At 36.7% G+C, this 24,009-nt stretch overlaps 2 long non-coding RNA genes across 2 annotated transcripts in view; one reads left to right on the plus strand and one right to left on the minus strand.

Annotated features, from left to right (window-relative positions):
- Nucleotides 1-24,009, minus strand: part of LOC309633717 — a 200,299-nt gene that overhangs the window by 118,260 nt on the left and 58,030 nt on the right. The gene's annotated exons all lie outside the window — the stretch shown is intronic.
- LOC309633708 overlaps nt 5,196-24,009 on the plus strand; it is a 275,637-nt gene continuing 256,823 nt past the window's right edge. The window contains exon 1 of the long non-coding RNA XR_014247675.1: nt 5,196-5,231. This is a non-coding gene — a long non-coding RNA (uncharacterized lncRNA). The remainder of the gene's footprint in view (nt 5,232-24,009) is intronic.

The following is a 24,009-nucleotide window of genomic DNA, read 5'->3' on the forward strand; positions in this document are numbered from 1 at the left end:
AGAACCAGTGACTAAATTAATAGAATTACATACATATGCTCATAAAACATCACCTAAAGCTGTTCACCAATCCATTCTATATTCGGAAAAGTATAAAAGCTTTATCATACTACCGGGTCAAATTTAAATGTAATTTGTAAGCCAAGATGTTTAAATTTATTTCGAGGAATTTTTTTATGTCTCTCAAGCTATATAATTCTAACAGTAAAACAACCTTTGAGTATTATTCAAAATATATGCACAACTATATTTCCTTAAAATATTTTTGCAACTTATGCCTTGATTTATCATACCAATACATTTCTCTATAGTTAATAATAAAAAAGTCAATAATGACAAATTATTCTAACTCTGTACTGTTCATTATATCATCCTTTTCAGATAGCATCTACAAATGTATTATGCTTAAATTGGATGAGCTATTAAATATATTTCAGATAATCATTATGTGGATAATTTTTTTCCATTAATGACTTGTAGAGAAGAATGTTGTCTACAGAATCATATTCAGCAAGTACAGATAATTGTTAATATTTTCTTTTTTTTTGAATTTTATTTTATTTATATTTTTATACAGCAGGTTCTTATTAGTTATCTATTTTATACATATTAGTGTATATATGTCAATCCCAATCTCCCAGTTCATCCCACCACCACCACCACCCCCCGCTGCTGTCCCCCCTTGGTGTCCATAGTTTTGTTCTCTACATCTGTGTCTCAATTTGTGCCTTGCAAACCAGTTCATCTGTACCATTTTCTTTTTTTTTTTTTTAAACATCTTTATTGAAGTATAATTGCCTTACAGTGGTGTGTTAGCTTCTGCTTTATAACAAAGTTAATCAGTTATACATATACAATATGTTCCCATATCTCTTCCCTCTTGCATCTCCCTCCCTCCCACCCTCCCCATCTCACCCCTCTAGGTGGTCACAAAGCACTGAGCTGATCTCCCTGTGCTATGCGGCTGCTTCCCACTAGCTATCTATTTTACATTTGGTAGTGTATATATGTCCATGACACTCTCTCACCCTGTCACATCTCACCCCACCCCCTCCCCATATCCTCAAGTCCATTCTCTAGTAGGTCTGTGTCTTTATTCCTGTCTTGCCACTAGGTTCTTCATGGCTTTTTTTTCCCTTAGATTCCATATATATGTGTTAGCATACTGTATTTGTTTTTCTCTTTCTGACTTATTTCACTCTGTATGACAGACTCTAACTCCATCCACCTCATTACAAATACCTCCATTTCATTTCTTTTTATGGCTGAGTAATATTCCATTGTATATATGTGCCACATCTTCTTTATCCATTCATCTGTCGATGGACATTTAGGTTGCTTCCATGTCCTGGCTATTGTAAATAGAGCTGCAATGAACATTTTGGTACATGACTCTTTTTGAACTATGGTTTTCTCAGGGTATATGCCCAGTAGTGGGATTGCTGGATCGTATGGTAGTTCTATTTGTAGTTTTTTAAGGAACCTCCATACTGTTCTCCATAGTGGCTGTATCAATTTACATTCCCACCAACAGTGCAAGAGAGTTCCCTTTCCTCCACACCCTCTCCAGCATTTATTGTTTCTAGATTTTTTGATGATGGCCATTCTGACCGGTGTGAGATGATATCTCATTGTAGTTTTGATTTGCATTTCTCTAATGATTAATGATGTTGAGCATTCTTTCATGTGTCTGTAGGCCATCTGTATATCTTCTTTGGAGAAATGTCTATTTAGGTCTTCTGCCCATTTTTGGATTGGGTTGTTCGTTTTTTTGTTATTGAGCTGCATGAGCTGCTTGTAAATCTTGGAGATTAATCCTTTGTCAGTTGCTTCATTTGCAAATATTTTCTCCCATTCTGAGGGTTGTCTTTTGGTCTTGTTTATGGTTTCCTTTGCTGTGCAAAAGCTTTTAAGTTTCATTAGGTCCCATTTGTTTATTTGTGTTCTTATTTCCACTTCTCTGGGAGCTGGGTCAAAAAGAATCTTGCTGTGATGTATGTCATAGAGTGTTCTGCCTATGTTTTCCTCTAAGAGTTTGATAGTGTCTGGTCTTACACTTAGGTCTTTAATCCATTTTGAGTTTATTTTTGTGTATGGTGTTAGGGAGTGTTCTAATTTCATACTTTTACATGTACCTGTCCAATTTTCCCAGCACCACTTATTGAAGAGGCTGTCTTTTCTCCACTGTATATGCTTGCCTCCTTTATCAAAGATAAGGTGACCATATGTGCGTGGGTTAATCTCTGGGCTTTCTATCCTGTTCCATTGATCTATATTTCTGTTTTTGTGCCAGTACCAAACTGTCTTGATTACTGTAGCTTTGTAATATAGTCTGAAGTCAGGGAGCCTGATTCCCCCAGCTCCATTTTTCGTTCTCAAGATTGCTTTGGCTATTCGGGGTCTTTTGTGTTTCCATACAAATTGTGAAATTTTTTGTTCTAGTTCTGTGAAAAATGCCAGTGGTAGTTTGATAGGGATTGCATTGAATCTGTAGATTGCTTTGGGTAGTAGAGTCATTTTCACAATGTTGATTCTTCCAATCCAGGAACATGGTATATCTTTCCATCTATTTGTATCATCTTTAATTTCTTTCATCAGTGTCTTATAATTTTCTGCATACAGGTCTTTTGTCTCCTTAGGTAGGTTTATTCCTAGATATTTTATTCTTTTTGTTGCAATGGTAAACGGGAGTGTTTTCTTAATTTCACTTTCAGATTTTTCGTCATTAGTGTATAGAAATGCAAGAGATTTCTGTGCATTAATTTTGTATCCTGCTACTTTACCAAATTCATTGATTAGCTCTAGGAGTTTTCTGGTAGCATCTTTAGGATTCTTTATGTATAGTATCATGTCATCTGCAAACAGTGACAGCTTTACTTCTTCTTTTCCGATTTGGATTCCTTTTATTTCTTTGTCTTCTCTGATTGCTGTGGCTAACACTTCCAAAACTATGTTGAATAATAGTGGTGAGAGTGGGCAACCTTGTCTTGTTCCTGATCTTAGTGGAAATGGTTTCAGTTTTTCACCATTGAGGACAATGTTGGCTGTGGGTTTGTCATATATGGCCTTTATTATGTTGAGGAAAGTTCCCTCTATGCCTACTTTCTGCAGGGCTTTTATCATAAATGGGTGTTGAATTTTGTCGAAAGCTTTCTCTGCATCTATTGAGATGATCATATGGTTTTTCTCCTTCAATTTGTTAATATGGTGTATCACATTGATTGATTTACGTATATTGAAGAATCCTTGCATTCCTGGGATAAACCCCACTTGATCATGGTGTATGATCCTTTTAATGTGCTGTTGGATTCTGTTTGCGAGTATTTTGTTGAGGATTTTTGCATCTATGTTCATCAGTGATATTGGCCTGTAGTTTTCTTTCTTTGTGACATCTTTGTCTGGTTTTGGTATCAGGGTGATGGTGGCCTCGTAGAATGAGTTTGGGAGTGTTCCTCCCTCTGCAATATTTTGGAAGAGTTTGAGAAGGATAGGTGTTAGCTCTTCTCTAAATGTTTGATAGAATTCACCTGTGAAGCCATCTGGTCCTGGGCTTTTGTTTGTTGGAAGGTTTTTAATCACAGTTTCAATTTCAGTGCTTGTGATTGGTCTGTTCATATTTTCTATTTCTTCCTGGTTCAGTCTCGGCAGTTTGTGCATTTCTAAGAATCTGTCCATTTCTTCCAGGTTGTCCATTTTATTGGCGTAGAGTTGCTTGTAGTAATCTCTCATGATCTTTTGTATTTCTGCAGTGTCAGTGGTTACTTCTCCTTTTTCATTTCTAATTCTATTGATTTGAGTCTTCTCCCTTTTTCTCTTGATGAGTCTGGCTAATGGTTTATCAATTTTGTTTATCTTCTCAAAGAACCAACTTTTGGTTTTATTGATTTTTGCTATTGTTTCCTTCATTTCTTTTTCATTTATTTCTGACCTGATCTTTATGATTTCTTTCCTTCTGCTAGCTTTGGGGTTTTTTTGTTCTTCTTTCTCTAATTGCTTTAGGTGCAAGGTTAGGTTGTTTATTCGAGATGTTTCCTGTTTCTTGAGGTAGGCTTGTATTGCTATAAACTTCCCTCTTAGCACTGCTTTTGCTGCATCCCATAGGTTTTGGGTTGTCGTATTTCCATTGTCATTTGTTTCTAGGTATTTTTTGATTTCCCCTTTGATTTCTTCAGTGATCACTTCGTTATTAAGTAGTGTATTGTGTAGTCTCCATGTGTTTGTATTTTTTACACATCTTTTCCTGTAATTGATATCTAGTCTCATAGCGTTGTGGTCGGAAAAGATACTTGATACGATTTCAATTTTCTTAAATTTACCAAGGCTTGATTTGTGACCCAAGATATGATCTATCCTGGAGAATGTTCCATGCGCACTTGAGAAAAATATGTATTCTGTTGTTTTTGGGTGGAATGTCCTATAAATATCAATTAAGTCCATCTTGTTTAATGTATCATTTAAAGCTTGTGTTTCCTTATTTATTTTCATTTTGGATGATCTGTCCATTGGTGAAAGTGGGGTGTTAAAGTCCCCTACTATGATTGTGTTGCTGTCGATTTCCCCTTTTATGGCTGTTAGTATTTGCCTTATGTATTGAGGTGCTCCTATGTTGGGTGCATAAATATTTACAATTGTTATACCTTCCTCTTGGATCGATCCCTTGTTCATTATATAGTGTCCTTCTTTGTCTCTTATAATATTCTTTATTTTAAAGTCTATTTTGTCTGATATGAGAATTGCTACTCCAGCTTTCTTTTGATTTCCATTTGCATGGAATATATTTTTCCATCCCCTCACTTTCAGTCTGTATGTGTCTCTAGGTCTGAAGTGGGTCTCTTGTAGACAGCATATATATGGGTCTTGTTTTTGTATCCATTCAGCCAGTCTGTGTCTTTTGGTGGGAGCATTTAATCCATTTACATTCAAGGTAATTATCAATATGTATGTTCCTATTCCCATTTTCTTAAATGTTTTGGGTTTGTTATTGTAGGTGTTTTCCTTCTCTTGTGTTTCTTGCCTAGAGAAGCTCCTTTAGCATTTGTTGTAAAGCTGGTTTGGTGGTGCTGAACTCTCTCAGCTTTTGCTTGTCTGTAAAGGTTTTAGTTTCTCCATCACATCTGAATGAGATCCTTGCTGGGTAGAGTAATCTTGGTTGTAGGTTTTTCTCCTTCATCACTTTAAGTATATCCTGCCACTCCCTTCTGGCTTGCAGAGTTTCTGCTGAAAGATCAGATGTTAACCTTATGGGGATTCCCTTGTGTGTTATTTGTTGTTTTTCCCTTGCTGCTTTTAATATGTTTTCTTTATATTTAATTTTTGACAGTTTGATTAATATGTGTCTTGGCGTGTTTCTCCTTGGGTTTATCCTGTATGGGACTCTCTGTGCTTCCTGGACTTGATTAACTATTTCCTTTCCCATATTAGGGAAGTTTTCAACTATAATCTCTTCAAATATTTTCTCAGTCCCTTTCTTTTTCTCTTCTTCTTCTGGGACCCCTATAATTCGAATGTTGGTGCGTTTAATGTTGTCCCAGAGGTCTCTGAGACTGTCCTCAGTTCTTTTCATTCTTTTTTCTTTATCCTGCTGTGCAGTAGTTATTTCCACCATTTTATCTTCCAGGTCACTTATCCTTTCTTCTGCCTCAGTTATTCTGCTATTGATCCCATCTAGAGTATTTTTAATTTCATTTATTGTGTTTTTCATCGTTGCTTGGTTCCTCTTTAGTTCTTCTACGTCCTTGTTAAATGTTTCTTGCATTTTGTCTATTCTATTTCCAAGATTTTGGATCATCCTTACTATCATTATTCTGAATTCTTTTTCAGGTAGACTACCTATTTCCTCTTCATTTGTTAGGTCTGGTGTGTTTTGACCTTGCTCCTTCATCTGCTGTGTGTTTTTCTGTCGTCTCATTTTGCTTATCTTACTCTGTTTGGGGTCTCCTTTTCACAGGCTGCAGGTTCGTAGTTCCCGTTGTTTTTGGTATCTGTCCCCAGTGGGTAAGGTTGGTTCAGTGGGTTGTGTAGGCTTCCTGGTGGAGGGGACTATTGCCTGTGTTCTGGTGGATGAGGTTGAATCTTGTCTTTCTGGTGGGCACGTCCACGTCTGGTGGTGTGTTTTGGGGTGTCTGTGGCCTTATGATTTTAGGCAGCCTCCCTGCTAATGGATGGGGCTGTGTTCCTGTCTTGCTAGTTGTTTGGCATAGGGTGTCCAGCACTGTAGCTTGCTGGTCGTTGAGTGAAGCTGGGTCTTGATGTTGAGATGGAGATTTCGGAGAGATTTTTGCCGTTTGGTATTATGTGGAGCTGGTAGGTCTCTTGTGGACCAGTGTCCTGAAGTTGGCTCTCCCACCTCAGAGGCACAGCCCTGATACCTGGCTGGAGCACCAAGAGCCTTTCATCCACACAGCTCAGAATATAAGGGAGAAAAAAATAGAAAGAAAAAAAGAGGTTAAAATAAAATAAAATAAAGCTATTATAATAAAAAATAAGAAAAAAAATTATTAAGAGTAAATGTATTCAGAAAAATTTTTTTTTTAATTTTTTAAAAATAGATTTATTAATTTTTTATAGTAAAAAATAAAAAAAATTTAAGAATAAAATTTATTTAAAAAAATTTTAATTTTTTAAAATAAAAAGTATGAAAAAACTTATTAAAAATTTTTTTAATTTCTAAAAATAGAAAATATGGAAAAAATTAAGAAAACATATATTAGGGAAAAAAATTTTTTTTAATTAAAAAAAAAAAAAAAAAGGACAGACCTAACCCTAGGACTGATGGTGAAAGCAAAGCTATACAGACAAAATCTCACCCAGAAGCATACACATATACACTCACAAAAAAAGGAAAAGGGGAAATTAATATATCCTGCTCCTAAAGTCCACCTTTTGAATTTGGGATGATTCGTTGTCTATTCAGGTATTCTACAGATGCAGGCACATCAAGTTGTTTGTGGAGCTTTAATCCGCTGCTTCTGAGGCTGCTGGGGGAGATTTCCCTTTCTCTTCTTTGTTCGTACAGCTCCCAGCGTTCAGCTTTGGATTTGGACCCGCCTCTGCATGTACGTCACCTGAGGGCGTCCGTTCCCCGCCCAGACAGAACGGGGTTAAAGGAGCAGCTGCTTCGGGGGGCTCTGACTCACTCAGGCCGGGGGAGATAGCGGTTTGGAGGAGGCGGGGCGAGCCTGCGGCGTCAGAGGCGTCGTGACGTTGCAGCAGCCTGAGGTGCGCCGTGTGTTCTCCCGGGGAAGTTGTCCCCGGATCACGGGAGCCTGGCAGTGGCGAGCTGCACCGGCTCCCAGGAGGGGCAGTGTGGAGAGTGACCTGTGCTCGCACACAGGCTTCTTGGTGGCAGCAGCAGCAGCCTTAGCGTTTCCTACCAGTCTCTGGGGTCCGCGCTGATGGCCGCGGCTCGTGCCCGTCTCTGGGGTCCGCGCTGTTAGCCACGGCTCACGCCCACCTCTGGAGTTCGTCTAGGCGGCGCTCTGAATCCCCTCTCCTTGCGCGCCGCGAAACAAAGAGGCAAGAAAAAGTCTCTTGCCTCCTCGGTGGCTGCAGACCTCCTCTCCGGCTCCCTCCCAGCTCGCCGAGGCACGCCAACCCCTTCAGGCTGTGTTCACGCCGCCAACCCCAGTCCTCTCCCTGCGATCTGACCGAAGCCCGCGCCTCAGCTCCCAGCCCCGCCCGCCCCGGCGGGTGAGCAGACAAGCCTCTCGGGCTGGTAAGCGCTGCTCGGCGCTGAGCCTCTGTGTGGGAATCTCTCCGTTTTTCCCTCTGCGCCCCTGTTGCTGTGGGATCCGCGCTGATAGCCGCGGCTTGCACCCGTCTCTGGATTTCGTTTAGGCAGCGCTCTGAATCCCCTCTCCTTGCGCGCCACGAAAAAAAGAGGCAAGAAAAAGTCTCTTGCCTCTTCGGCAGCTGCAGACTTTTTCCCGGACTCCCTCCTGGCTAGCACCAAAGCCCGAGCCTCAGCTCCCAGCCCCCGCCCGCCCCGGCGGGTGAGCAGACAAGCCTCTCGGGCTGGTGAGTGCTGGTTGGCGCTGAGCCTCTGTGCGGGAGTCTCTCCGCTTTGCCCTCCGCACCCCTGTGGCTACGCTCTCCTCCGCGGCTCCGAAGCTTCCCCCCTCTGCCACCCACAGTCTCCGCCCACAAAGGGGCTTCCTAGTGCCTGGAAACCTTTCCTCCTTCACGGCTCCCTCCCACTGGCGCAGGTCCCGTCCCTATTCTTTTGTCTCTGTTATTTCTCTTTTCTTTTACCCTACCCAAGTACGTGGGGATTTTCTTGCCTTTTGGGAGGTCTGACGTCTTCTGCCAGCGTTCAGTGGGTGTTCTGTAGGAGCAGTTCCACGTGTAGATGTATTTCTACTGTATCTGTGGGAAGGAAGGTGATCTCCGCGTCTTACTCTTCCGCCATCTTGCCCCTACTCCTGTACCATTTTCTTAAATGAAGCTAAGTCTGAATCTAGTAGAAGATTACACTATGTTTATTAATTTATTTATTCATTGATTTTTCCAACCCCACATGCTTTTTAAAAAAAAAGTTAAAACCACAGTGATGATAGTTAAAAGTAAATTCATTCTGCCATTTGTTCTCTGAAAGTGAGAAAGACACAAACTAAATTACTTTTGTAGAATTTTTTATTGTGTATATGTGATTGCCTTGCCTGCTAAAAGAAGAAATAGAGAACTTTCTGTCTTTCCATGCCTTCAGTTCATCAGAGAGTATAGTTTAGTTTTGGGTGTCCTGTCATAATCTAAGAAACATAATAACAAATTTATTTTGCCAAATATATCAGTTAAAGGAGTTTTAAAAACAACCAAGGCCAAAACATTTATATGCAATGTAAACCTTTTATACCTTTGGTGTTGAGAGTAGGAATAATATCACTTCTATTGGTATGTAAATTGTACCATGCCCAGTTTTCTCTTTCTATTTTGAGATATAATCCCAACATTGGTACATCTAATTCGGCAGGATTCAGCAGTATGACTCCCCAACTGTGAGTTTTATATATCACAAGAGAATGAATATTTTTAAGCTGGAAATAAGCAAGTATTGAACTTACTAAACTTAAATGTTTGGCAGTTCTTAGGACTGAAGCACCTTTTCCAAATCAAGGTTTCTAGTTGTATGTCTTTTTTTTCAATCTAGAAAGATGATTCTACCAACATGTTCACTAGAGAGATTTTGAAATTCTTGATTCTGATAGAAATAAATTACAACTGAAGAGTCAATTCTACCCATACACTTATGGTCAATTATTCTACAACAAGGGAGGCAAGAATGTACAATGGAGAAAAGACAGTCTCTTCAATAAGTGGTGCTGGGAAAACTGGACAGCTACATGTAAAAGAATAAAATTAGAATATTCTCTAAGACCATATACAAAAATAAACTCAAAATGGATTAAAGACCTAAATGGAAGATTGGATACTATAAAACTCCTAGAGGAAAACATAGGAGAACACTTTTTGACATAAATTGCAGCAATATTTTTATTGGATCCATCTCCTAGAGTAATGGAAATAAAAAGAAAAATAAACAAATGGGACCTAATTAAACTTAAAAGCTTTTGCACAGCAAAGGAAACCATAAACAAAACGAAAAGACAACCTACAGACTGGGAGCAAACATTTGCAAATGATGCTACCAACAAGGGATTAATTTCCAAAATACAGAAACAGCTCATATAGCTTAATATAAAAAAGTGAATAACCCAATCAAAAATGTGCAGAAGACCTAAATAGACATTTCTCCAAAGAAGACATACAGATGGCCAACATATGAAAAGATGCTCAGTATCGCTAATTATTAGAGAAATGCAAATCAAATCTGCAATAAGGTATCACATCACACTAGTCAGAATGGCCATCATTAAAAAGTCTACAAATAATAAATGCTGGAGAGGGTGTGGAGAAAAAATAACCCTCCTACAGTGTTGGTGGGAATATAAACTATACGCTATATACATTATATATATTTACCGTGTGATCCTGCAATCCCACTCCTGGTCATATATCCAGAGAAAACTCTAATTTGAAAAGATACACGCACCCCAATGTTCACTGCAGCACTATTTACAGCAGCCAAGACATGGAAACAACCTAAGTGTCCATTGACTGATGAATAGATAAAGAAGATGTAGTATATCTACACCATGGAATATTACTCAGCCATTAAAAAAGAATGAAATAATGCCATTTGCAGCAACATGGATGGACTTAGAGATTATTATGTTAAGTGAAGTAAGTCAGACAGAGAAAGACAAATATCATATGGTATCACTTACATGTGGAATCTAAAAAAATGATATAAATGAACGTATATACAAAACAGAAATAGAGTCACAGACATAGAAAACAAACTTATGGTTACCAGAAGGAATATTGGGGGGGGTGGAAATTAGGAGTTTGGGATTAACATATACACACCACTATGTATAAAATACATAAACAACAAGGACCTACTGTATAGCACAAGGAACTATATTCAATGTCTTGTAATAACCTGTAATGGAAACGAATCTGAAAAATATATATATATATATTTATATATATATCACTTTGCTATGATATGTATATATCATATATATTTATATATATATATGTATTTTTATCACTTTGCTGTACACCTGAAGCTAACACAACATTGTAAACTAACTATACTTCAATTTTAAAAAATGGTTAAAAAAGGAAAAACAGAGTGAATCCTATAATTAGTAGGAAATATGAATTTAAGGTGTGTAACAAACAGCCCCCCAAATCTTATTAGCTTTAAACAACAAAATTGTAATCCCCACTCACATTCCTGTTCATCAAGGGGTTGGCTCTGATGTGCCCCTGTCCTGTCTTCATTCTGGGACCAGGTTGAAAGAGCAGCTCCTATCTGGAACATTTCTTGTCCTGTGGAAGAGGCAAGTTAAGAATAGCAGAGCCAGAAGATAACTCTTGAAGCTCCTACTTAAAATTGGCATACATTACTGATATTTCATTGACCAAAACAAGTCATATGGCCAAACCTGATATCAAAATTATGGGGAGGTATAATCCTCCTATAGGGAGAGAAATATTTGGAACAATAGTAATACCAGTTGATACTCATTTGCCATATGCATAAAATCACATGTTTAAAAATAGTCACATTATTTACCTGACCTAACAGAATTAGTGTGATAGCCAGGATCTGTTCCAGGAAAGCCATCACTCTCTGCAACTCTGGGCACTTTTCCCTCTGATTTGCCTAGAGATCTAGCAGATTGACTATAGCCAAAGGGGCCACTCCTACTTGCAAACACTGGGTAAAAGAGGAATAGTGAAACTTAGGTTTCATCTGCTATTGTTCTGATCACAGTTGCACTGTTCAAGGAATTCTTGTCCATTGCTGTGATAATTGTCTTTCTGGTCCACCTCCCTGTGCAGCCATCTGATCTTTTAACAAGGACGACTTCATCCGTATTATGCATGCCAACAGTCACTCTACTTTTGGTCTCCCAAGACTTCTGCTCTTTGAATTTACACTCACAGGCATTGCCATGCCTCTGTGATAAGAAACAGAGGCTAGAAGTGGACTCAAAATATACCTGAACAAACCCTTTTTTTCCCACTAACTTCCAAGGTTGTTAAACCAGTTCTCTGGTTCAGATAACGCCTAATCTTACTAAAAGTTATCCTTGGGGACTGTTGGTGTCTTCAGTACTGGCAAACCTTAGTTGAGACTGTCTCAGTTCATTAGAGATGCCACAAAACAAAGAAACTGGGTTCTCAATCACTTCCCTTACAGGATACTCGATGCCGTGATTTTGCCAATCTTTTCTCTGCAGGCAAAGTCCACTCAACAAAGGTTATTGAAAGGAGTTGTCTCTGTCAGACTAATCAGTGAAGGTCCTATAATACTTTATCCTCAAGGTAATGAGTGTCTGCTTACCTCACATTTATACAACTGGAAAGCATCTCTTTCCTGAAAAAAATGTGGTCCAAGGTGACTTGTCTTCACTCACGGAAGAAAGTGACCAGCAGCTTATTACAGTTCTGTTCAGTCAGGTTCTCCTCTGTGGGTACCAATTCCTGCCTGAAAAACTATTAAGATAAAGTAGAGGGAAAGATTCTTTTAATCAAATAATATGTACCCTGTTATGAGTTGAATTTTACCACCCCTCCAAATCCATGCATCCAAGTCCTAACCCCCAGTGGCTCAGAATGTGAACTGATTTGGAAACATGATTATTTTAGATGTAATTAGCTAAGACAAGGTTTTACTGGAGTAGAGTGGCCCCCTAATCCAATAAGACTGGTGTTTTTATAAAAGGGGGAAATTTGGGCACAGCCATGCATACAGGGGGAATGCCATGCAAACATGAAGGTGGCCATGTATAACCCAAGGCGAAGAGTCTGGAACAGATCCTTCCCTCAAAGCCATCAGAAGGAATCAACCCTGCCAGCACCTTAATCTTGGATGTCTAGCCTCCAGAACTGTGAGACAGTAAATTTCTGCTATTTAAGCCATTCAATTTGTGGTACTCTGTTTTGGCAACCCTAGAAAACTAGCATAAACCTGTTGCACAAAAAAGAGTGCTTAGGACTTCTTACATTTGTACTGGATAGTTATCTTAGATTTTATGTGCTAATTCTGAAATTCTTCTTTTCATACATACCATGAAAATACTAGAAGGTTCACTATATTTCATCATCTAATCTACATATCCTAAATTGTCCTACCTGGCTGAAAGTGGTGCAAAAGTCCTTGGTTATCACATGGGCTCATTTGCTTGGGGAGCAATGGTCAAATGTTCTTTTAGTAGCTGAGGTGGTTCCTAGGCTCCTGCCCGGCTGGTCTGTCCCAAGATGTAGGGCTCCAACAAGAGAGAAAGACTTTTAAAGATGAGCCTCCCGCCTTTATATGCCCCTGCTAATAATTGAATTCGCTGAAGTACTTCTCTGAACTCTTCCTCTGAATCCAATCTAACAGTGTTACAGACATCCTTCTCAAGGTTTCTATTTTAATTTCAACTTTTCCCACATTGATAAAAGTTTGCTGAATTCTGTTGGGTTCACCCCATTTTTTTAAAGCAAGGTGGGTGTAATATATTGTATTCCAAAATAAGTATTGTCAAGGTTCATAAATGTTAAGGTTGTGTTTGTAACTTGGAGAAGCTCATTTGCCTGAAAGTGTGAATATTGAAAACATGAGGTAGCATATTTATACGTTTCTATAATTGGATCTATGTAATTATTTACTGTAGGAAATGAGGCAGCATACCACAGCAATTACCTTCTTTTGAAACTTATTTCAATAGTCTTTTGTTTTAGAAACCATTGAGTTATTTGAAAGTCATTCCTGAACTTTAAATACAACTGTATCTAAAAATGACAAGCATTTTCAAGATGTTTTTATATCCAGAAACTGGAGTTGATGCTCTAAATATCATCCTCTTTACAGAATACCTCACTACAAAGTGTGCAAAACATAGTTTTGTTTGTTTTCTCAAGAAAGCTGCTTTACTCATTAAGAAAAGGCTGTTTCAAAAGGATATATCCTATATGGTTCCATGTATGTAACATTTGTGAGATAAAACTATAAAGATGGAGAACAGATTAGTGATTGCCAGATGCCAGGGATGGGAGAGGAGTTAGGTCTAATAATGAAAATGTAACACAAAGAAATCTTGCAGTGATGGTACAGTTGAGCGTCTTGATTTTGGTCGTGGTTAAGGAGGTACACATTGCAAACATTGCAAAGATACACACGCACAAATGAATGCATGTATTACTGTTGAAAGATGAATAAGCTTTACAGATTGTATGAATGTCTTGATTTTGATATTACACTATAGTTGTGTTATAGGTGAATTTTAGTTGGGGAAGGGTGCACAGGGTTTCCTTGTACAGTTCTTTGCAATCTCCTATGAATCTATAATTTTTTCAAACTTAAAAGTTAAAAATATTGAACCTATGAAAAGAAAAAAAAAACCTTAAAAGTCAAGAAACTAATGAATTCCCTATCTTGGGTCTGTACAGAATTCTATTCAGCCTATTCAGGAACATCGATTCAATCATTTCTCTCTGTCTTATGTATTTTCAGCTTCTACTCTTATTCTAGGTGCTCTGTCAGCTCAAGTCTATCAAATCATTAAAGAAAACAAACAAATCTTCCTCAATCCCAATTTATCCTCCAAACATTGTTTTCTTCTCTTTTTTATTGCCAAGCTTCTTAAATATATATATATATATATATATATATATATATATATATATGTATTTCAAGTTGTACTATAAACATCTTGACTGGGAAATATGTTTCTCAGAGAATCTCTAGATGGAGTGACTGGGGTTTATTAATTTCTGGATTCCCAACAGTTTGCTTTGCTAGCTTCTTTGGAAACCTTGCTGCTAATTATTGTCTGAGAGATAGTAAAGCTCATGGTGACTTTTATCCACTTGGAACCTCGTTGTAGCCAGGTCAGTCTCCTATAGGTCCTATGTCTACTACAGGAAGCTCAGTCAGGACCTGATTCCGCTTACTCTTCCTCAGACACAAATGATCATAGAAAAGACCTAACCCAAGGTTTAATACCATTCCTGTTTACAAAATGTTTATTCTCACCACATTTTATCATATTTTTTAAAGCCTTAGCTGTAACATGGCATTGATAATTATTTTTTCTGTTGGGAAAAAAAATCAAAGCATTAAAAAAACAAATGAGTGACAGCAAGTCAATAGCTAAATAAGAAAAGAGAATATCATCCCAAATGGATTCTCTTCAACTGTAAATGTGGGCTTTTCTTATAATTTATGAAATAGCAGCTTCCTAAATTGGTAGATGGTAAAAATAAACATGAAGTAGTTCTTTAGTGTTGTTATTGCTTTTTTTTTTTTTAAGTCTTTTAATGTTTTTGTTACACCTACGCTAAGTGCCAGATTCTCAGACTGTCAACAATTTTATAAGAACTGGAAAACTATCTTCCAAAAAGAAAAAAATATTAAGCTAAAGACAATTGGTATGTTTACTTGGGAGAGAAAAAGCATGTCTGTAATCCAAAAAGGATGCTCTCAGCTAATTAGTTTTATTAAAAATGCTTCTGTAGTGTTTCTTTCAACATTGTACTCATTTTCATTATATCTTTACGTTTTATCTATGCGTAGCAACATTTATTGCTAATTATAACCACCTTCATTTGTATGATTCTGTACTTTCCCCTAGAGCTGCATTTTGGCACGCTGAGAACCTCTGTTGTTTGAAATTATTATAAAAATATATGTGTTTCTTATAGCCATGTTACATCTTATTAATTATTCCAGTTCAGGGATGATCCCTGATCATCTTTAAATCTGCAGCCTCTAGCACAGAGCACAGACCTAGGTGGACAGTCTTCATGTATCTATCAAGTTCAGTTGAATCATTTAATATCTAATTGCCATTCATTTGAGAGTCACCACTCCCCATAGTTACTGTCTTCATACCCCATACTTTCATCTGACCAGAAAAGATTTGTGAAGAATATCTTCATTTAAACTTTCAAACTGGTGGGACTTCCCTGGTGGTGCAGTGGTTAAGAAGCTGCCTGCCAATGCAGGGGACATGGGTTCGAGCCTTGGTCCGGGAAGATCCCATATGCTGTAGAGCAACTAAGCCCCTGCACCGCAACTACTGGGCCTGTGCTCTAGAGCCCGTGAGCCACAACTACTGAAGCCTGTGCACAAGTTGTGGACACAAGAGCCCTTGCTCCACAAGAAGAGAAACCACCACAATGAGAAGCCTGCGCACCGCAACGAAGAGTAGCCCCCGCTCGCCACAACTAAGAAAGCCTGCGTGCAGCAATGAAGACCCAACGGAGCCAAAAATAAATTAATTAATTAATTTAAAAAATTTTCCAACTGGTTAAACATTTGAGAATTTTCAGTTTCAATATCTTGGTTAGAGTGATTCTGGTTTGCCCAGGACTGCCCTGGTTTTAAAACTAAAAGTCCCACACTCACGAACCCATTCAGTCCTGGGCAAATTGGTAGACTGGTCATCCTAATCTTGGAACATCCTAATATTTAAAAAAAAATGTTGAAAATCCATGTTCCATATATTTATTTCATATGTACTTGTGGAAACTGTAAGATTTGGTGAAAACTAGACTGAATATTTTTATCCACCATACTTGACTATTCTCACTTATCATAAAAACAATTCAGTAAAATCTCATAAAATGTTAGATAGTTCAGAAAACTGGCTTCCTATTGATGATACCTTGGTTTTCCCCTAAATCAAGATATTTGGAACTGTCTTAGCCTTGGTTAACTGTACCACATATGTGATGAGTAGCACTCCTAGTATCATTGAAATAATGAAATATTCTCTGCTTGTTTTTGTGAGTCAGGAAGAAATATGGCATAAGCATAGTGATCTAATTTACACCTAGTTTCATATTCTTGCTAACCTTCATTTTTCTCTAAGTAGACTAATGTACATATTAGTGCCATTGTGGTAAAAATGGCCTGTCTGGACTCTTGTAAACAAGGCAGATATTAGGATTGTTAAACTAGAGTGGTCTGGGTTATTTTTGTTTTTTTTTTTAACGTCTTTATTGGAGTATAATTGCTTTACAATGGTGTGTTAGTTTCTGCTTTATAACAAAGTGAATCAGTTATACGTATACATATGTCCCCATATCTCTTCCCTCTTGCATCTCCCTCCCTCCCACCCTCCCTATCCCACCCCTCTAGGTGGTCACAAAGCACCGAGCTGATCTCCCTGTGCTATGCGGCTGCTTCCCACTAGCTATCTATTTTGCGTTTGGTAGTGTATATATGTCCATGCCACTGTCTCACTTTGTCCCAGTTTACCCTTCCCCCTCCCCGTATCCTCAAGTCCATTCTCTAGTAGGTCAAGCAGTCTGGTTTTTAAATAAGAGTTCTGAGAGTAAGGAGATCAATGTGTACCAGTTAATCCAAGAAGACTACAATAATAAGATTTTTTATTTGGATCCTGAAGTAGAAGGTAGGGAAAAAAAATGGGGAAATGGAAATTAGCATCTACTAAGGTAGAGTGTTAAGTTGCTTTCTTTGTACACATTATTCTATTTAGTCCTTGCGTTTATTCTGTGTTTGCTATTAGATATAAATGTTTTTTTATATGAACTATATAAATTTTTTTTTTTTTTTTTTTTTACTAATGGTCAAAATGGGCAACTTTGTATGGTCTAAACAAACATTGTTATCCTTATTAAACAGAGAATTTTAGTCTCAGAAAAGTTAAAGAGTTTTTACAGGGTCGTATAATGATGTCTGACTCTAAAGTCCTTACTGATTAATATCTTTCTGTTTTTCCTGTTTTGTCACCCACCAGCCAGGTCCTGTAAATTCTACTCTTAATATAGCCAGAATCTGCTGACTTCTCTCAATCTCCACTGCTATCATCTTAGTCCACGTCATAATAATTTCTCCCAAGTAATATAATAGCCACCCTGCCTCTCTGTGGCTTCCTGAGAATCCATTTTCTATACAGTGTCCAGAGTGACCCTTTAAAGATTCAAAGCAGAAGCAGGTTGTGTCAGTCTTTATTTTAAAATACAATTAAATAAAATTTTAAAAACAAAAATTAACCCTCCCCAAACTGCTGATGGCTTCCCACCATGCTTTGAAAAAAGTTCAATTATTTTTACGATTTTTTAAACATGGCTCCTGCCTATAACTTAAATAGTGCTTGAGACATAGGTGTTCAGATTGTTTGTTGGATGAATAAAAAGTGGGATATCTGTTAAAGAGAGTTTGGACGATGAAGTAGGAGTGATAAGGTGGGAACCAACTGTAAAGCTTTTTGAATAGCAAGCATTTTAACTTTATTCTCTTGGTCACTGGAACCCATTGCAAGTCTATAACAATGGAGGTTTAGGAAAAAAAAAAAGTAGTGTCATAGATTAGTTTGAAAGCAGAGAATAAAAAGGGAGAGAAAAAAGTGAGAAAGGGCAAGAAAACCAGTTGAAAAGTTGTCTCAGTTGACTCCACTGGTTAAAGATGGCTTGGGCAAAAAGGTATACTGCTTGGAAAGAACAAGGAAAATATGAATTTGAGTTTCTGGGCAACTAATAAAGGAGAAAGAACAAAGGACACTGTGGACTCAGATTATAGCTCTTTTATGAAATAATGACATTTGCAGCAACATGGACACAACTAGAGATTATTATACTAAGTGAAGTAAGTCAGGAGAAAGACAAATGCCATATGATATCACTTATATGTGGAATCTAAAATATGGCACAAAAGAACCTATCTACAAAACAGAAACAGACTCACAGACATAGAGGACAGACTTGTGATTGCCAAGGGGGAGGTGGGTAGGGAGAGGGATGGATTGGGAGTTTGGTGTTAGGTGATGCAAATGATTACATATAGAATGGATAAACAACAAGGTCCTACTGTATGGCACAGGGAATTATATTCAGTCTCCTGGGATAAACCATAATGGAAAAGAATATATGTGTATAACTGAGTCACTTTGCTGTAAAGCAGAAATTACACGGCATTGTAAATCAAGTATACTTCAATTAAAAAAAAAGATTATAGTTCTTTTTTTCCTCTGAGTGACCAGATGACGCTCCTATGAGTGATGACTCCAGTCACAAATGGAAAATATTTTTCTAGAAAAAATATTTTATTTTTAGATGCTTTGAATATGTGTTAAAATGTGAAAGTGAAAAAATACATTGGAGACATGGGACCCAATCCTTTGTTTTTTAAAAATGCCTTGAATATACCCCATCTTCCCCTCCATCTCCCTGCTAGTGTCCTTCTCCACACTTTCATTCCTCTCATCCTCTTGCCTGGGCTAAGAAATGATCTCCTTAGTTGTCTCTTGGTCTTTACATCCTCCAGAGTACTTCCTTAAATGCAAATATGTTTCTGCACCTCCTGACTTAAAACTGGCAGAGGTCTCTCTTGTGACTCCCACTCCTTTGTCCTCATTTCCCAAAGCATCATGTCCAAAATCCTTAGCATGACACACAGGGAACTTTTCTCTCTGTCTCTACCTTAATTCTCTAGCCTTCTCCATCTTTTACTTCCCCATGCCCCACCCCTCCCATGCCCAAGAAAGTTATCAGTAATTGGTGTCAGTAGGTTCTTCGCGTTTCACCCTCCATTCCTGACTCTAAGAGACAGTGGACAATACCTTCCCCAACAAAGCAAAAGAAGTCATGGCCACTGTTTCCATGTCAGCCACATAGTCAGAAACTTTAAATTATCCAAATAAAAAGAAAGATTCTGACAGAGCCTCCAGAAAAGAGCACAAATGCCAGAGTCAAGAAGTGGTGCTTCAAGGAAGTGAGAGTATTCTGTAACACAAATGCTTCATCTCTACTACATGTTCAACTTTTATCCAGAAAGCTGCACTATGTCGGTGGTCTTCTTGTCCAACAGGAGTAGGTGAGAGTGAGGAGAAGACTTGAGCTGCCCTAGAGCACTGGCTATCATTTTTCTTTTTTTTTAACCTTGATTTAGAGTAGATTGCTAACTGACCTAAGCCAATATGGTTATGTATGCTATTTTGGGGAAGGTTGAGCTGGGTAAAGGGTTTAGGTCTCTTCTGTCACATTCTCCCCACTAAATTATAAGAAAGTAAACCTCAAACCAAGTTCTTTCACAACTCAAGGACTCATTAGAAAATAGCACAGAATAATCTTGCAACCTGTTCTGTAATCTCTGTGTCTTTTAGGAAACTCATCACTACTGTGCATGGATGGGCTCTTCAGGAAATCACTGTTTTAGAGACAGGATTCAGTTAGATTACAGTCTTCATCAGGCAACCAGAATCTTCTTAACGCAAGATATTTCTGAGTCAAGCTCTATTCCAAGGAGGATTAGCAAAAATCTCAAGCAATATTATACTCTGTTCACTCAAGGCCAGGAAGCATTTCTACAAATTTTAGCTTGAACGCTAGTAATTTCTCCAATGATTATGCACTTCTAAAAATCAAGAAAATGACTTTCTTATGGCTCCAGATCTAACAGCTTTTCTCTGTCAAGATTAGCTCTTCATTTAAAAAGAAAAAAAAAAAAAGATATCTGAGTGCGGAGAGGGGTCTCATCCAAAGATTGATAGAAAAAGTCTTTCTATAAGCATAGACATATTGTGACAATAGATTTAGAATTAGAATGTAAAAGCAATTGTTAATGATAATGGCTTCTCCATTTTCCTGACAGTCACCTACACACTTTAGCACATTGATTTTTCAATGTAATTTTATAGGCCATCAATATTGAAGGCATTAAACCAAACCTAAGTGTATTCTCTTCTGATAGAGTTAATGCCAAACATATAATTGATAATGTAAAATGTATAAATCATCACTTTTGGCATCTCATCGCTTTTTCCTTTAGCGTGTTTCCAGAAGGAATGTCTGGAGAGAACAAATCCATGGTTCACTTAGAAAATGACTCTTTAAATCAATACTACCTGTGGATGCACTTAACTGTATTTATTTATTTACTTTATTTATTGATGTGTAACTTAGAATGTTATGTCAGTTTCATGTGTACAATACAGTTATTCAATATTTGTACACATTATAAAATCACCACTGTAAATCTAGTTACCATCTATCATATACAAAGTTATTACAGTATTATTGACTATATTATATGTGCTGTATGTTATATCACTGTAACTTATTTATTTTATTAATGGAAGTTTGTACCTCTTAATTTTCCTTACCTAGTTAACTCATCTTCCCACTCCTCTCCTCTCTGGAAATCACCAATTGTTCTCTGTATCTATGACTCTGTTTCTATTTTGATGTGTTTGTTCATTTGTTTTGTTTTTTAGATTGTACATATAAGTGAAATCATACAATATGTACATACATATCATACAATATGTATCTCTCTATGACATTTCATTTAGCATAATATCCTCTAGATCCATCCATGTTGTTGCAAATGTCAAGATTTCATTATGTTTTATATCTGAGTAATATTTTAATGTGTATATGTATATCTATGTACATACATATGTATATGCATGTGTATATATATATATATTTATATCTCACATATTCTTTATCCATTCATCTATCAGTGTTCTTCCACATCTTTGCTATTGTAAATACTACATTGAACATAGGGTACATATATCTTTTTGAGTTAGTGTTTTTTTTCCTTTGGAAAAATACCCAGACGTGAAATTGCTGAATTGTATGGTAGTTCTATTTTTAATTTTTTGAAAAACTTTTATACTCTTCTACATAGCAGCTGTACGATTTACATCCCCATTGACAGTGCATAAGGGCCCCTTTTCTCCATATCCTCATCAACACTTGTTGTTTCTTTTCTTTTTGATAATATCCCTTCTGACAGGTGTGAAGTGATCTCATGGTTTTGATTTGAATTTCCCTGATAATTAGTGTTGAGCATCTTTTCATATGCCTGTTGACCCCCTGTATGTCTTCTTTCGAAAAATATCTATGTATTTCCTCTGCCATTTATTTATTTATTGATTGATTCATGTTGAGTTGTATGGGTTCTCTGAATATTTTGGATATTAAACCCTTATTGGATATACCATTTGCAAATATCTTCTCTCATTCAGTGCGCTGCCTTTCCATTTTGTTGAAAGTTTCCTTTGCTGTGCAAAAGCTTTTTAGTTTGTTGTAGTCCCATTTGTTTATTTTTGCTTTTGTTTCCCTTACCTAAATTTCTTTTCCTCTCCTTGCTTATACTTAAATTGTTTTTTTAAACATCTAGTTTCCTGAGGTGGAAGCTAGATTGATTTTAAATATTTCTTCTTTTTGAATATATGCATTTAGTGCTCTACACTTTCCCTAATTATAGCTTTTATTGCATCCCACAAAGTTTGATAACATGTATTTCCATTTCATTTAATTCAAAACATTTTAAAATTTATCTTGTGACTTCCTTTTTGGTCTATGTGTTATGTAGAAGTATGTTGTTTACTTTACAAACAACTGGGGATTTTCTAGCTATTTTTCTGTTATTGATTTTATTTTAAATCCATTACTATCTGCAAACATAATTTGTATAATATATATTGTTTTACATTTGTTAAAGTGTATTTTGTGATCCAACATGTGTTCTATCTTGGTAAATGTTCTATGTGAGCTTGAAAAAAATGTCTATTCTGTAGTTATTGAGTGGAGTATTCAAAAACTAACAGCCAGTTTGTCTGACTGTTTAGATAAGTTGATTGATAGTGCTGTTCAGGTCAATTATAACCTTACTGATTTTTTGCCTGCTTGATCTATTAATTACTAATGGGAATAGGGTGTTAAAAACTCCATCTCTAACAGTGTATTTATCTATTTCTTTCTGTTTTTAAGTCATGTATTTTGGTGCTCTATTGTTAGATACATACAACTTCAGGATTCTTGGAGAATTGTTTTATTGAAAAATCGACCCCTTTACCATTATGTAATGTCCTTTTTATCAGTGATAATTTTCCTTGCTCTAAACTCTACTTTGTCTAAAATTAATGTAACTACTTCCGTTTTCTTTTGATTAATGTTAGCAAGATATATCTTTTCCACTTCTTTACTTTTAACCTATCAGAATTTTTATACTTAAGGTGGATTTCCTGTAGACAAAGTAGTCAGACTTTGTTTTTTTCTTTTTAATCCATTCTGATAATCTCTATTTTGATTGATGTGTTTAACTTTGACCATATTTAAAGTGATTATTGAAATAGTTAGATTAACCACCATGTTTGCAGTATTTTTTATTCATTGTGTTTGTTCTGTTTATTTTTTTCCTTTTTTTGGCTTCTCCAATTTTAATTGAGCCTTTAATATAGTTTCATTTTATCTACTCTCTTTTAAAAAATAGTTGTCCTAGAGCTTGCAATATTCTTAAGCTAATTGAAGTCCACCTTCAAATAACACTATAGCACTTTATCTGAAATGCATGTATTTTATAACAGAGTAGAGTCATCTCTTAGTATCCATGCAGGCTTGGTTGCAGGATGCCCCACAGATATGAAAATCCATGGATTCTCAAGGTTCTTATATAAAATGACATAGTGTTTGAATATAACCTATGCATATCCTCCCATATACTTCAAATCATCTCCAGGTTACTTATAATACCTAATACAATGTAAATGCTATGTAAATAGTTGTAAATTCAATGTAAATTATATGTAAATAGTTACTAGCATGTGGCAAATTCAAGTTTTGATTTTTGAACTTCCTGGAACTTTTTTTCAAAAATTTTTAATCTGTGGTTCATTGAATCCATACATATGGAACTCACAGATATGGACCACAAGCTGTATTCCTAATTCCTCTCTTTCATATTTTTTGGTATTGCTCTTATCCATTTAATTTATCCATGTGCTATCATCACCCAATACTTTTGCTATTATTGATTTAAATAGAATTATATTTAAGATTAGTTAAGAATAAAAAAATTATAAGTTTTAATTTACTTTCACCTATTCTTTCTCTGATGTTCTTCATTTCTTTATGTATATCAAAGTTTCTGACCTATATCCTTTTTCTTCTCACTGAAGCCTTTGTAGGGCAGTTCATCTGGCTGTAAATTCTGTCCATTTTTATTTGACTGAGAAAGTATATTTGTCCTTTGCCTTTTAAGAATAATGCCACTGAGGGACTTCCCTGGCAGTTCCGTGGTTGACTCCACACTTCCAACGCACGGGGCACGGGTTCCATCCCTAGTTGGGGAACTAAGATCCATATGCTGCATGGTGTGGCCAAAAAAAAAGACTGCTAAGAACAAATAAATGAAAGGATAAATGAGTGATTATGGCTTAAAAAAAAAAAAAAAGAATAATGCCACTGAAGTAGAATTCTAAGTTGGTGTTTTTTTTCTTTTACCACTTTAAATATATTATTATTAACGATATGACTATAGTTATGTGTGTGTATATATGTATATATAATATATGCTGTACATTAGGTCTCCAGAACTGATTTATCTAATGACTGAAAGTTTGTACTCAGGACAAATAGTTCCACATTTCCCCCCACCAGCTCTAGGTAATCATCATTCTAGTCTCTGTTTCT

The sequence above is a fragment of the Balaenoptera borealis genome (assembly GCF_965194805.1).
Source record: "Balaenoptera borealis genome assembly, chromosome: 8".
Classification (NCBI taxonomy): Eukaryota; Metazoa; Chordata; class Mammalia; order Artiodactyla; family Balaenopteridae; genus Balaenoptera; species Balaenoptera borealis.